Genomic DNA, 16,208 nt, shown 5'->3' on the forward strand with positions numbered 1-16,208 from the left:
AGGGACAATCTTCCTCACCAAAAAAAAAAAAAAAAAAAAAAAATCAAACTTAGGGAACAGTTTAAATACTATAAAGTAGCATTCTTTTCAAATAAAATAACCATGCCAACTATGCTAATAAAATTTTCCTATTTAGGCTCACTTTTCCCAAAAGGCAGGTCCAGAGTTGAGAATCAATAGAAATATTGAGAAAAATAGTGGATTTCAATTGTATTTTTTGTTTTTATTTTTTCAAAATTTAGTTTCTTGGCCCCACATCTTGAAATTTAAACCCAATGACCCAAGAATCTGTGCTTGAAAATATCTCCCCAAATGATTCTAATCCTCAACCATATTTAGATACAAGTTTCCCATCAGTTTTTAATGAACAAATAATGAATATATAAGTTCATTAAAAGATAATCAGCTTATATAATTGAATTTCCAAAGAAGTGCTTCTATATGGTTTGAATTATTTGGAGAGATTTCATTATCTTAATTTTTCGAAGCATTGTTCCAATTTACTACGTATTTTACTCTCTTTTTTTATTCTTTAAATATTCAGTGAACATTAGAGCTCTAGGTTCTTAAGATACAAAAATAAAAGAAACACAGTTGCCTCTGGAATTTCATATTCTAGAAGTTTGTAGAAGGCAAAGACAATCAAAAAAATATTTGAAACGCTGTCTAATGAGTCAAATCATTAACTCAATGTTAGTCAACAGATAATGTCTTGAGTTACTTCTAACTTCTCTCTCTGTACTCTCTGTAGACTGCAGATTCTGGGACAGTCACAAGGTTCCTGTCCCCAGCAGTTTATAGCAACATGGCAATTTCAATGATGTATGTTAAGAGTTTTGATAAGGGAAAGTATAAGCTTCCATTATAAGTGAAAACAAAGGGCAGGGAAATCAGACTTAGAAGAGAGCTGCGGTCTTCTGTCCTGGCTGCACCTGGAATAACTCAGGGAATTTTCAGTAACTTCAATTCCTAGGCTGCATCCCAAACCAATCAAATCATAGTCTTTTCTTTTAGGATCCAGGTATCTGTATTTTTTAAAATTCCAGGCAATTTCAATATACGACAAAACATAAAATCTTCTGGCTAGATGGCTAGATAGAAGACAGCATTTTTTGTCTGATTTGTTAATGGATGAGTAGTAGTTAGCCAAATAAAGGGAAAAGGTGAAGGGAGGGGGGGAATCAAGATGTTTTCCAAGAGGGAGGAAAAATATTGCATGGTTTATGGATTTGAAAACGGAAAGATATCAGTTAAGTTGAATGCAATAGAGATGAATCTGTGTGGATGTAGGAAAAGGAAAATACAGGATCTAGTAAATTGCTTCTAAGTATTTAAATTTGTCTCAAAGATAGTGATTCTTAAACGTTTGTGAGCTTAAGAATCACTTGAGAAGCTTTTTAAAAATGCAGATTTCTGTACTCCTATTCCCAGAGATTCTGATTCCTTAGGTCTTGAATGGGAACCAGGAGTGCTAATTTTAAACAAATACTCTTACATTATTTTGATGTATGTAGTGTGGCAACCAATGCAGAGAAAGAAGGAGAGGGACCTAACTCAGATTTACCCTTAGAAAGATTCTTGAACGCAAAGAATAAATTTGAGAAATTCATCACTAGACTCAGGGAGGCCAATGTGTCCCTAGGGCTTGTCACAACAGAGTAGGCAAGAGGGGGCTAAAGCTTGGATTTGACATGTGGCAATGGAGACGGAAGCATATTTCACTTTTAGTTGTTACATTTTTTTAAATCTTTCTTTTAATTTTCTATTTTTTGTTTCTGATAAGAATTAATCTATTTTGTGAATTTTTTAAATCAAAGCACTTCAAGGAATAAAATTTTCTTTGGAGCTGACCCAATAGCATAGTGGTTAAGTTCACTCACCCTGCTCTGGTGGCTTGGGGTTCACAGGTTCAGATTCCAGGCTCGGACCTAGCACTGCTCATCAAGCCATGCTGTGGCAGCATCCCACATAAAATAAAGGAACATTGGCATCGATGTTAACTGAGTGACAATCTTCCTCAAGCAAAAAGAGGAAGATTGCAACAGATGTTAGCTCAGGGCCAATCTTCCTCACACACAAAAAAATTTCTTCGGTGTCATTTATTATTTGTTTTAATTTTTTTTACTGTGAAAGAGATATTGAATCCTTTAGTTTTCTTTTAAAGTCAACTCTTAATTATTTGGGGGTCAATGGCCTTGCTAATTGATTACCCACCCATGTGGCTTGTATGTCAGTAGTCCTTAGAATTTCTGAAGCTGGCTAGACAGTTAAGGAAAACAATGTGAATTGAACATTAACAAGCTTGACATGTTTGCTCTCCCTGTAACTTGACACAATTTAGAGATGTAATGCTAAATGGTATTTATTAATTGCTTTTGTTTTAATTAGAACTAAAATTTTCATTATCACACAACAGTTCATTCTAAGAAGTAATCTTTAATTAGGTTTTAATTTTATTCTCTATTCTACCTTCCGCCTTTTTCATCAAGCATTTAATGTCCTAAAAATTAGCACTTAAAAGCACAACAACATATGATGTAAACACAATTTTTTTGTAGACCTTAATTGATGATAAGTTATTAAATACTTCCTTTGTAAGAGGTAATTTTCATGTGTCTGATCTTACATATCATAAGATTTTAATGTGTAGGAAAAGTGAAACTATTATGAAATGAAACATTTAGCTTAGCTATTTATTTTATAACTACAGTTCTTTCTTTCTACTGCCATGGATAATTACCTCTCTCCATGCCTAACTCAACTTTTCTTTTTGTTTCTTTTTACTTTTAAGATCCTGTGCTAGCAGCAATTTATTTTGACATTGGTTCTCGCAAGGATGTCCACAAATTCTTGGACAACACTGACGTACTTATCTTTGTGGTTTCCCCGTATCTAATCCTCTCAGAAAAGTTCACACCTCATTCAAATCATCTACCAAGTTACTCTTTCGTATTTTATTTTCATAAGTATAGTTTATTTCTTTGCCCTTATTATTATATCTTAGAGACTGCCAGCTTCCAATTTTGCTATAGACCTTCTGTCAATGTGTTCTTTCCTACCAGTTGTCTGAGCTTGCTGATGCATACGTTTTTAAAGTCCATTTTCTTGGTTCTTTTATTCCCTTCCAATTCATGATCATTATCTCCTAAATTGCCTTCCACTATTACATTTTCAGCATATGAAATATAGGTAATGAAAAACGTTGCCAGCATTTGGTCATCTATTTTGAAATTCAGTGTCTTTAGAAAAGTTTTAAAACCCAAAAGTATTCTTACTTTTTATAATTTGACAATTTATTTTAAAACTAAGTGATTGGTGGTTCAAAGTATGTTCAAATAGTTTAAAGGCGATCCATTTACTTGGCAACATGTCTCTCTGGTGCCTGAATTTGCTGAAATGTCAGCTTATTTGTGATTTCTTAGGGAAACTGTCTAATCTAGATTGGATATTTCGGTATACTTTTAAAAACTCATGTTCGTTTCTATCATCCTGCTTTTGGTCAATATTTCCCTCTGCTTTCATTCTTTTTTCTGAAAGAAATCTTATTGTGCTTATCAATCAATTGTATCATTTTTTAGTATTAAATCCAATGGTTATTCACTATGATTTCGATATAGTTTACAAGATACCATTGCTCTGTCAAAATTGATATTGACCTGGCTGTTGGTAGTGACAAATTAACAGGTAACATGAGGGGTTCATTTAAGATATTTTGAAAAGTGAAACTAATTACTTATTAAAGTTTGGATTTCAGACCTCAAAAATCCTTTAGAAATCACCTACTGGCAAAAAGCAACAAAACATTAGTTCAATAAAACATCATATTTTTCTCATATCTAAAACAAGACTGTATGTTGACATACATTTATGCTATCAGTGACCTTATTTTCAAAAACTACCACATATATTTGTCAAAGCATTATGATGTTAAAGACAGAATACTGAAATATGCTTTTAATTATGGTTTTAAATTTAAAATATTTGCTATGAAAAATATTAACTTGAGTAACTTTAATATAACTAGTTGGGTAATTTTGGTTCAAACAAATTCTTGGAAATGTAGTCTAAAGTGACAATATTAAACTTAACCAGGGCCATGTGTTCTCTGAAAACAGTAATGGTTAAGACGTCTCCCCACTTTTTTGATTTCCAGGAAAAGGCTTGCTACCTATAACCATTGCTCCTCAAGGACTTAGTTAACTAATGTTCACTGATGCTCCATTGTTTACTTAAGATGAGATCACACACAGACTCTGCAAATTTCCTATCTTTGTCTCATAAATGATTAGCTGAACTGTTTGTACCTATGAAGCAGTCTGGACAAAATATCTGTTTACTTGACTTGACCAAACTTTCCTTAGTCTTCTCTCATTCCCCCAGGCCTCTGAACTTTGACCCACCACCCAGTCTGAGCCAGCATCAGAGCGGAAAAACAGCCCCTTCCTAAAGTTCCTCCCAAGTATTGCTGGACCATAAGCAGACACATTGCCTGGTCAACTATCTGATTACACCACCCACTCCCCAACACTGGATTCTTTCTAGCGTTGTTTTCCCCTCTATATAAAAGAAAATCTTTTCCTGCCTGACCTTTGAAACACTTGCAGATCTCTTGGTTGGAGGTTGATGGTACTATTGCAATAACTCCCGTCCCCTTAAAGAAGTAGTACTTTCGAATAAAGTCTGCCCTTAACTAAGTCCAGATTCGTTTTTTATTTAACAGAGGTAATAATAACAGGTATAAGAAATTCTCATTTAAATGGGCACTGAATAAGTTTGGGGCCAACATTTGAACATAAATCCTAGTTAACTATTTAAACTGATTTTATGTTTTATCATCTAGAGAGAGAGAATGTGTGCATGTGTGTGTGAAACCCGAGGGTATTTTATTTTTAAATGAATGTTGGAAAATATATTGTGAAATATATTGGAGAAAAATAAGATGATTTTGTAATTACCTAAGTTATTGTTCCTGTTTATAATATTATTTCCTTAGCTTATTTAAATAATAAATTATGTTAACTGAATGGAATTTGCATCTCAGGTACAAGGTGAGAAACTATAAACATGCAATTAAGAAAAAAAGAGGGCCAGGCCAGTGGCGCAGCAGTTAAGTGCAAACGTTCCGCTTCAGCGGCCAGGGGTTCGCTGGTTTGGATCCCGGATGCAGACATGGCACTGCTCATCAAGCCATGCTGTGGTAGCCACCCCACATATGAAGCAGAGGAAGATGGGCACGGATGTTAGCTCACGGCCAGTATTCCTCATCAAAAAGAGGAGGATTGGCAGCAGATGTTAGCTCAGGGTTGATCTTCCTCAAAACAAAAAAGAAAGAAAGAAAATAAAAACTTTCAGAAACTCATGGTATATTGGGAAGACAAATTAGGAAACAAGTAGTTACAATAAATTATAATTAAATTGGAAATTATTATGGTCCAATTTTTCACAAGGTGCTATGTGATAATAGAGGGCCTTTGATATCACAATGCAAGGGCAGGTTAAGAAAGGCGGCATTGAGATATCAGGGGAGAAAACCAAAGAAATAGAAAAGGGCAAGGAGAGACTGCAGGGAATGGCACTCGAGGATCATGGAAATCCTGTATAAAAATGTTGGTTTGAGGGAACACAGAGAATCTGATTCCTATTATCTTCAATATATTTTATCAATTGCTCTAGGCTAGAATACACAGAAAGCAGTTTCCGAAATGCTAGCCCATACCACTATGAAAAGTGATTTTACTATCTGGAGTTAAATGTTCCTTTGTACATAATTTTTTGTAAAATTTACATTTAGTGAACTGCCCAAATCTTGAAGCATCATATTTGATGAATTTAACCAAATGTATATAGCTGTAAAACATGCACTCTTATCAATACACAAAACCTTTTCATAAAGCTCCAGAAAGTTTCTCATGCCTCTTTCCTATCACCCCCTATTGATTCAGACTCTTTATAGGGAACTTTAACCCTAGATTAGTTTTACTTCTAAGAGAAGTTCCTGTAAATAGAATTATACAGTATTATAATGTATGTTCCACTTCTTTTGCTCAACATAATTATGTAATGCCTGTGAATCATCCATGTTTTTGCCTATATCAATACTACATTCTTTTCACTGTTGTTGACTAATATTCAATTGTATTAATATTTAGTATTCCAAATGTGTTCATACATTTTCCTCCTGATGAACATTTGGATTTTTTCTAGTTTGAGGCAGCTGTAAATAAAGTTGCTACAATTATTTGCATCCAAGTATCTTTGTAAGTGTATGTTCTTGAGTGAATATCTAGAATAAAATTGCTAGGTCATATTAGGTGCATTTTTAACAATATCACAAATTGCCAGAAATTTTCCCTAAGTTATTATATGATTTTAAATTCCCATTAGCAATGTATGTGAGTGCCAGTTTGTCAACATCTTTATGAAAATATGTTTATTTTGTATTATATTGTTTATTTTATTTCTTTGTTTATTTTTGGACATTATATCTTATTTGAAGCTATCAAAAAATAAAACTCTAAGACAAGGAAAATAACATGAAGAATCTTAATTGCTGTTATACTGTTACAAAATAGTGAAGGCAAAAGATAGCTAAAGACAAACTTAAAAGTTAAGAATACTAAAACCAACCATAAAGCCTTACTGAAGAAATGGCACAATGAAATCCTCCATAAGAATAACATTTGTCGCAAAAGACTGATATGCAAAGGAGAGTTGACAAGATGAAAATCAGCAGTCATGTGCTTAAGACTAATCGGTATTGACTTTATTAAAAAACAAAAAACATCCTAATGATTACTTTGGGTGGGATAAACATAAGGTCAGTTTAAAATATTGAGTGTGAATAATATCTAAACAGGAAAATGGAATTAACAAATAAAATATTTTAACATTCTTATTGTTTTTAGAAAGAAAGTAAATATGTTGTGATATATCCTCTGAAATAGTATGTGTGACATTAAAATTTTATAGAGAACTATGATAGAGATAAAATTGAGGATATTTCTTTCAAATAATTAAAAAGAAAACATGAGAATAAAGAAAACTTGTCCAATCAAAAATGATATGAATAGGACTTTTTTAAAGAAGTTTTTAAAAAACAGGGTAATGAGGGAGGGGTGATATCAACATCATATCACAGCAGAGTGAGTCCTTCCCTCAGTCTCTCCCCACTAAGATGCAATGAAAAGGACATTCATAAACCAACAGAAAACATTCATAGAACACAGTAGATTTCTGAGAGATCCATACAGCCATATGTCTGAAGGCGGGACTGCTGGACACCCCTGGGAGGCAGTGGAAGGAGGTAAGTGGATCCCCTCTCCCTCCTGAGAAGCAGCATCTAGGGTGTGGGACCTTTCTGGTGGCTGGCACGAAATGCTGAGAGGAGAAGGGGGAAAAGGCAGCCTTCCATGGGAATGCTTCACTCTCAGAGTTGCCTCCCAACCTGTGGGAATGCTGCACACCGAGGTGACTAAACAAATGTGGGGCCCTCCACACCAAGCCAAGGAGCCCAGGCTGGCAGAGAGTGAGCACAGAGTGGGAGCTCATCAGATGATGTGCAGGAAAGAAAGTGCCCTTTGCCCCCTCGGCTCACCAGCTGGGCCCGTCGACCAGAGCAGGGGATCTCTAGCAGTGGCAGCCACCAGGCAAACACAGACAGGCCTTGTCAGTACAGCTTCCAATGGACAGGCAAATATGCCAGGGGTTGTGGGGGGCTCAGAAAACACAACTCCTGCATCCCCAGTGACAGCAGGTGGCATCTGCAACTGGATACTACCACTATGCAATGGCAAAAGTCCACTCCATCAAATAGAATGAAGAAGGAGATTAACATTCCAGACCAGAAGGAAAATGACAAGCACCCAGAAATCAATCCTGAAGTCATGGAAATTTATAATCTAAATGACAGAGAATTCAAAATAGTTATAATAAAGAAACTCAACTACTTACAAGAAAACTCAGAAAGACAGTTCAATGATCTCAGGAATAAAACTAATGAACAGAAGAAATTCTTCACAAAAGAAATTGAAACTATAAAAAAATTTAGAAATGTAGAAGATGAAAAACATAATGAATGGGATAAAGAAACATCTAGAATCCATAAAAAACAGAACTGATATTATGGAGGACAGATTTAGTAATTTAGAGGACAGAAATATAGAAATGCTGCAGATAAAGGATGAGAGAGATCTAAGACTAAAAAGAAATGAAAAAATTCTCTGAGAAATATCTGACTCGATTGGGAAATGCAACGTAAGAATTATAGGTATTCCAGAAGAAGAAGGGAGGGAGAAAGGAGCAGAGAGCTTGTTCAAAGAAGTAATAGCTGAGAACTTCCCAAACCTGTGGAAGAAGTTGGAATTACATGTAAATGAAGCTAATAGAACTCCCAACTGCATCAATGTAAAAAGACCTCCAAGGCACGTATTAGTAAAAGTGACAAAAGTAAATGGCAAAGGAAAATATTAAGGGCAGCAAGGCAGAAGAAAATAACTTACAAAGGAACCCCTGTCAGGCTTTCAGCAGATTTCTCAGCAGAAACCTTACAGGCTGGGAGACAGTGGGATGATATATCAAAATTCTGAAAGACAAAAAACTTTAGCCAAGAATACACTATACAGTGAAACTATCCTTCAGATACAATGGAGAAATAAAAACTTTCCCAGATAAACAAAAGCTGATGGAGCTCACTGCTAGAAGACCCCCTGTACAAGAAATTGTCAAGAAGATCCTTATACTTGAGAAAAAATAAAAGGTTTACAAAGCCTTGACCAAGAAGATAAATAGACAGGCAAAATCAGAAAATTGCAGTTCTCTATCAGAACACGTTAGCAAACACTTAATTGTAACATTAAAGATAAAGGGAAGGGAAGCATCAAAAATAACTATAATCACTTCATTTTAATCACCAACTCACAACACAAATGGAATAAGTTGTAACAATAATAACTTAGATGAGGAAGAAGAAAGAGATGGAACCTGCTTAGACTAAGGTAATAAGAGGCAATCAGAAAATGGATTATTTCATCTATGAGATCTTTTATGCAAACTTCACGGTAACCACTAAAAAAAAATTCAGAACAGAGACACAAGTGATAAATAAAGAGAAAACTATCATAGAGAAACATGAAACAGAATTGAAGTTGGAAATACTTAGGACAAGAAACAAGGGAAATACAGAACAACTGGAAAACAAGTGATAAAGCGGTAGTAGTAAGCCTTCGTTTATCAATAATGACTCTCAATGTTAATGGATTGAATTCTCCAATCAAAAGACACAGAGTGGCTGGATGGATTAAAAAACAAGACCCAACAATATGCTGCATCCAGGAAACACATTTAAGTTCTAAAGACAAACACAGCTCAGAGTGAAGGGAAGAAGATGATGCTCCAAGCTAATGGCAAACAAAAGAAACCAGGTGTTGCCATACTTATATCAGACAAAGTCGACTTCAAGATAAAAAAGCAATGAGAGACAGAGGGGCAATATAAAATGAGAAAAGGGACAATTCACCAAGAGGACATAACATTTAATGCATATGCACCTAACACAGGAGCACCAAAGTACATAAAGCAACTATTAACAGACCTAAAAGGAGAAATTAACAGCAAAACAATAAGGGTAGGGGACCTCAACACCCCATTTACATCAATGGATAGATAATCCACACAGAAAATCAACAAGGAAATAATGGAATTAGACAAAATACTAGACCAGATGGACTTAACAAATATATATATACAACATTTCATCCAAAAACAGCAGAATACACATTCTTCTTGAGTGCACATGGAACATTCTCAAAGATAGACCATATATTGGGAAACAAGGCAAGCCTTAATAAACTTAAGAAGATTGAAATCATTTCAAGCATCTTTTCTGAGCATAATGCTATGAAACTAGAAATCAAGTACAAGAAAAAAAGCTGGGAAATTGACAAATATGTGGAGACTAAAAATGATGCTACCAAGCAACCAATGGATCTATGAAGAAATTAAAGGAGGAATCAAAAAATATCTAGAGACGAATGAAAATGAAAATACACCATACCAACCCATACCAACTCATATGTGATGCAGCAAAAGCAGTCCTAAGAGGGAAATTCATAGCAATACAGGCCCGCCTTAAGAAACATAAAAAATTTTAAATAAGCAATCTTAAGCTATACCTAACAGAACTAGCAAATGAACAGACAAAGCCCAAAGTCAGCAGAAGAAGGGGAATAATAAAAATTAGAGCAGAAATAAATAAAATGGAAACCAAACAAAACAGTATAAAGGATCAATGAAACTAAGAGCTGGTTCTTTGAGAAGATAAACAAAATTGACAAACCTTTTGCTATACTCACTAAGAAAAAAAGAGAGAAGGCTCAAATAAATAAAATGGCCAAGTGGTTAAGTTCTCCTGCTCTGCTTCAGCGGCCTGGAGGTTTGGTGGTTTGGATCTGGACATACATACCACTCATCAAGCCATGCTGTGGCATAGAAGAACTAGAAGGACTTACAGCTAGGATCTACAACTATGCACTGGGGCTTTGGGGAGAAAAAAAAAGAGGAAGATTGGCAACAGATGTTAGCTCAAGGCCAATCTTCCTGAAGCAAAAAAAGAAATCTAAGTAAATGCTATTTTCTGGTAAGCTGCATAAAAAGCAAAAACATAGAAAATTAAGATGAAAGAATCAATATTTTTATATCTATATTTATACACACAACCATTTATAATCTGGCAAAAATATAGCAAAGAATAGTTAATGTAACCACATTAATATTAGATGAACCAAACTTTAAGACTTTGAAATAAAAATCTTTTATTTCATTTATAAAATAACTAATTCATAAGCTAGGTAATTCTAAAGCTAATAGCCTAAAATTGTATGTAAAAACTGGCAGCTTTATAAGACAAAATTGACCTATCTGCCCTCTTAGTGGGAGATTTCCTATTAAAATTAATTTATTTAATTATAAAATTAGATATGTAATAAATATTTAATTAATACATAATGCAATCAAGATATACTATAGATGCTGAAAGACTTAAAGAGTTTGACCTACTGGACATTTATCATATAGCGAGCCTTAACAACTGGAGTTGATACACACAAACATTTTAAAACTTAGCATGTAACAGACTGTAAAGCATTTACAACAAATATCAAATAACACATATTATACAAAGTACATGCAGCAATCACAATGCAAATACAAAAAAAGAACTTAACATGCAAATCTCCGTACTTTGGTAAAAAATACTTTTAATAACTTATAGGTTAAAAAAAAAAAAGCCTAGAACTAAATGACAATAAAAATATCACTTGTCTAAACTTGCTTAATGCAGGTAAAATGGCATTAGAAGGAAATGTATAGCCTTGAATGCACATATTGCCAAAGGGAAAAAACTGAAAATTAATGAGCCAAACGTAGAATTTTAGAATCCTAAAAATGAACAATAGAATAACAGAAATAATATTGAAGAAAATAATATAGTAAAATTGAAACGCATATTATGTAATAGTAAAATATATATAGGATAGATCAACAAAATCAATTCACTAATTGAAAAGATTAATATAACATACAAACAAAGCATATTTGATCAAGTTAGAAAGCTAAATAGTGGGGCCGGCCTGGTGCTGTGGTGGTGAAGTTCACATGCTCTGCTTTGGCGGCCCAGTGTTCACAGGTTCAGATCCCGGGCACGGCCCTAGCACTCGTCATCAAGCCATGCTGATGACATACAACGTAGAGGAAGACTAGCACGGATGGTAGCTCGTGAGCAATCTTCCTGACACACACTTAAAAAAAGTGAAACAGACACAAAGTACTAATGTAAAGAAAAAGATGACGTAACTATAGAAGCTGTCAATGAGATGAACAAATTTAGGCCATATGTGAAAACTAGACAACATGAATAAATTCTTTGAAAAATAATTACTTACCAAATCTAACTTAAGCACAAATTAAAAATTATCAGTCCTGAAGCCATCAAACTAATTTAAAAGATATTTAAAGATTTGCACACCAAAAAATCCCAGGTGTTTTGTGGGTTATTCATGGGACAGATAATTCTAATCTTATGCAATTCTTCCAGAGACAATAAAGAGGGACCATTAGTATGTCATTCACTTTATGATGCTGGTACCAAACCTGACAAGGACAATAGGAAGAAAGAAAATTATATAACATTGTTACTGATGAACACAGGTAAAAATATATTAAATAAAAAGTTATTACACCAAATTTAATCATACATTAAATGAAATAATTATGCATCACGACCATTCCGGAAACCCCACCATATGAATCTTCTCCATCTTTCACATCACAAAATATGTCACCTGGTGGGAAGAAAAATGATGCTTTTGAAATGTATTGTAGCGTTTTCTTTGTTACATTTTTCAACGTGTCAGTCATTTCAGAGGATTTTGAAGTTCAATAAATTCACCATTTCACTAAGAACAGAGTCTCAGAGTCACAGACACACATTCACAGAAACAAATGCAATCGGGTTAGCTTTCTCTCTTGCTGTTTAAGTCTTGATCCTACGTTGGAAGCAGTAGTGTTGCAGGGTCCACTGGATTGTCTCTGGTTTCCACTTGCTTTTATCTGAGGCATCTGTCACAGTGTGATCTAAGGAATGACAAAAGCCTATGCTGGGGAAAGCCTGTGGTTGTGGTTTTCACTTGAAAAGGATGTTTCTTTGGAACTTTTGTAGTGCGAGACTAAAACACAGAGTGTGGTTTGCTATGAGCACTAGAAATACAATAAACATATGCTCTCAAGAATCTGCTGAACTTGCTATGCAGATAAAATGAGATATTGCCTGACAATTAAGGTAAATTAAGCAGCTGTTTCTTACTATATTGTGCTAATGCTGCTTCAAAATTGTAAATTGTTGATGGGATATCAGAATGAGAAGGAAACAACATCATTTCACATCTCTGTAGCAGTTCATGTCATGATTATCATAAGAAGCAAATGTTTTTGCAGCTGGTAGTGACTAGAAATAAACTGTGACAATCCAAGGAAGCTTTTTAAACTGAATAAATGGTAAAAAGTAATAGAATTAGACATGCCAGTTGATCATTTTTGAGAAAGTCAGACTCACTGAATGCTCATGTGCGAGTACTGCAAGAGGTAATTGACACCAGTGTTGAGCGTGTCAGCTTTCCAACTGAAACTGAAGAACTCAAAGGAGTAAGCTGGAAAATACACAACACTCTTCTTAATATCTTAAAGACTAATGAGTACTCTAAAAAATTAAAAAGCAGACCTACAGAACTCAAACGTTGGTATTTAAGATTGAGTATTGAAATTTTAGTGGAAAAGAAAACAAAGAACATGGGTTCAATTGGAACAGATACCTTGTTATTTCACTCAGCTGCCCTACTTTTTCATGTTATCTGAATACCTTAAAAGCATTTCCCCAATGCGTATAAAAGTCTAGAAATTAAGAAGAAGAAAGCTTTGAAGAAACCATGAGTTTTGCCGTGATTGGCTTACCTCAAATGATTCTTTTTTTTTATATCTGGCAATTTGTTTTTCTTTTCTTTTCTTCTGCATTTCTTTCAGAGATAGTCCTGAATTATCAGGAAAGAGAAAGAATATTTTATTCCCCTTTACATATCTGAACACAATAAATAAAATTCCATGTCCACACATATGTATCTCAATGAAAGACTTTTTTTACAGTTTTATTGAGAAATAATTGACATTCATCACCATGTAAGTGTAAGGTGGACAGCATGATGGTTTGATTTACACATATTGTGAAATGGTTGCCACAATAGGTTTAGTCAGCATCCATCATCCCATATAGATATAATAAAAAGAAACGAAAAAAATTCTTCTGATGATGAGAAGCCTTAGGATCTACTCTCTTAACTTTCCTATACATCAGGCAGCAGCGTTAATGAGATTCATCATGCTGTAATTTACATCTCTAGATCTTATTTGTCTTATAACTGGAAGTTTGTACATGTTGACCATCTTCCTTCAATCCCCTCATTGAAATATTTTTATTTTTGCTTGATTATAGTACTGAAACTTTATTTTATAAAGTAAATATCTCATGCACATTTCTTTCTTCCTTTTTTTTTTTTTTGTGGGGAAGATTGGCCCTGAGCTAACATCTGTTGCCGATATTCTTCTTTTTGTTAAATATGGAATGGTTCACGAATTTGTGTGTCATCCTTGTTCAGGGGCCATGCTAATCTTCTTTGTATCATTCCAATTTTTTTTTTTAGGATAGATGCTGCTGAAGCAAACTTTCATGCACATTTCTTTGCACAGAATGGACAATCAATAAATACTAATAAAAACAGGAGCAAATTCCATTCATTAAATACATCCTGGACCATTTTGTAAACAGTTTTAGAACTTGCCAAGCATTCAAAAGTTTTGGTTTACTTTTATTCTCTTTCTTGTACTAAGTTTTTAAATGATAGCATTTTAGATCACCATATTCTACTGTCCTACCGTCTGTCATTCTTCTAAGGAATTTCAGTGATATTAAGGTTTCCGTGTGTTCTGTGATGCATTACCTTGGCAAAAGGATATAATGACACATGAAGAGGATGGAAAATTATTCTTTTTTCAGGTTGTAAGGTAACCCGGGGACAGAACTCAATATAAATTCTTAAAACTTTGACTCCTGGTTCCATGCTAGACTGTGTTCCTAATAGTTTCTATGTCTGTGGTGGTGATTTTATTGTATTTACTTGACATTTGTCAAGTGCTTTCCAGTCTTCTAGTCTTTTTCTATTCTTTAGATGACCCCTTCTGATCTCACAGTTATGGGTAAGGAAACTGAAACTCGAGTTAAGTCAGATTAACTGAATTTACCAGACTGAATCTCTACTCATTTATTTTCATAAATTTATTCACAATATCAATAAAAACTCCATAACTTCCTGGCTTAACCTATTTCAAACTATTACAACCATAATCTCTAATTAACTTAGAATTTACAGTACAATATTACAGAGATTTTCAGGGAGATTTTGTCATTGTTATAGCGGTTGTTTCAGCATTTGTATAAACTTTTAGAGTTTAAAAGCACTTCTTAAAGTATTTTTCATTTTCTTCTCACTTCAACCCAGCAGAGTGACATGACTAGTGTCAATAAGATACGCCTGTAGACAGATTAGGGAAATCAAGAATTGGAGGAGTGATTTAATTATGTTTCTCCAGAGGTAAAATGTGTAATCTCCTTTTTATTAGGAATGCACAGGGAGTCTAAGTGTTTTGAAAATGTTTAGTATGTATTAGAGCAAAATATTGCAGATACATGCTTTCTTTTACTGGACATGCAGCGCAAAACGCAAACCAAAGGGCGGGGTGTTTTTGGGAGTTGCTTTGATTAGGGCTGTTAGATAGATCCATGCTGAGAAGTATTAGGGATGAAGAGGAAGAGTAGAAGTCTGGGGGCTGCTGACGACTCTTACTTAGCAAAGGATGAGAGAGTTGGAAGACATTGTTGGGGGGACGCTATTTCTGCGCTATTTTAACATATTCTTCCTACTGTCTTCTTCTTAAGTCAAGTATTAATTGTTATACTAGTGGTAGTAGAACAAACTATCATTTGTCTGGATGTCTTTACATATGAACGTTATAGCACTAAGACAAAAGAAAGCAAATTTAATGCTAACAAGTGTCCTGTGTTTATCACTTCGCATACCCCAAAATCATCCATTTGAAATAAAAAAAACAGGTCTTATGAATAAAATTTGACACATGACAAAGGCAGAACAGATGATAAAGATGTTTGCCTCCTTTTTAACTCAAAAGAGTTAGTCTTTAGAAAATGTGAGGTATATCCTGTAACCATTGGATTATAAAGTTTTATTCAGTATTTCCAGGTAATATATAAGCCCCAATTTATTCCTTTCCTGAGTTTATGGGTTTTTTGTGTAATTCTGCTCATCTGGAATAGACTCTACTGATTTTATCTTATTTGATCTTATCTGCTGATGCTAGCGGTTTCGCTGGGGGCTGTCTAGTCTAGGAAAGTGTTCTCACAAGCAACTCTGTCTCCTCCATGTGTCTCTCATATCTTGCCAGCAGAGTTGCCTGGAGATGTTCTCATGATGACGGCTGGTTGCCCTGGATAAGCAGTAGAAATATACATACACTTTTTTTATGCCTCTCATTGCATCAGGTTTGCTCCTATCCCATTGGCCAAAGCAAAACAAAAGACCAGACTAAATTCA

At 34.4% G+C, this 16,208-nt stretch overlaps 1 non-coding gene across 1 annotated transcript; it reads right to left on the reverse strand.

Moving 5' to 3' along the window:
• Window positions 1-14,153: 14,153 nt before the first annotated feature.
• Window positions 14,154-14,256, reverse strand: LOC139076877 (U6 spliceosomal RNA). Its single transcript, XR_011528914.1, has one exon. It is a non-coding gene; the product is annotated as a U6 spliceosomal RNA (small nuclear RNA).
• Window positions 14,257-16,208: the final 1,952 nt, after the last annotated feature.

Source organism: Equus przewalskii, chromosome 17 (genome assembly GCF_037783145.1).
Source record: "Equus przewalskii isolate Varuska chromosome 17, EquPr2, whole genome shotgun sequence".
NCBI lineage: Eukaryota > Metazoa > Chordata > Mammalia > Perissodactyla > Equidae > Equus > Equus przewalskii.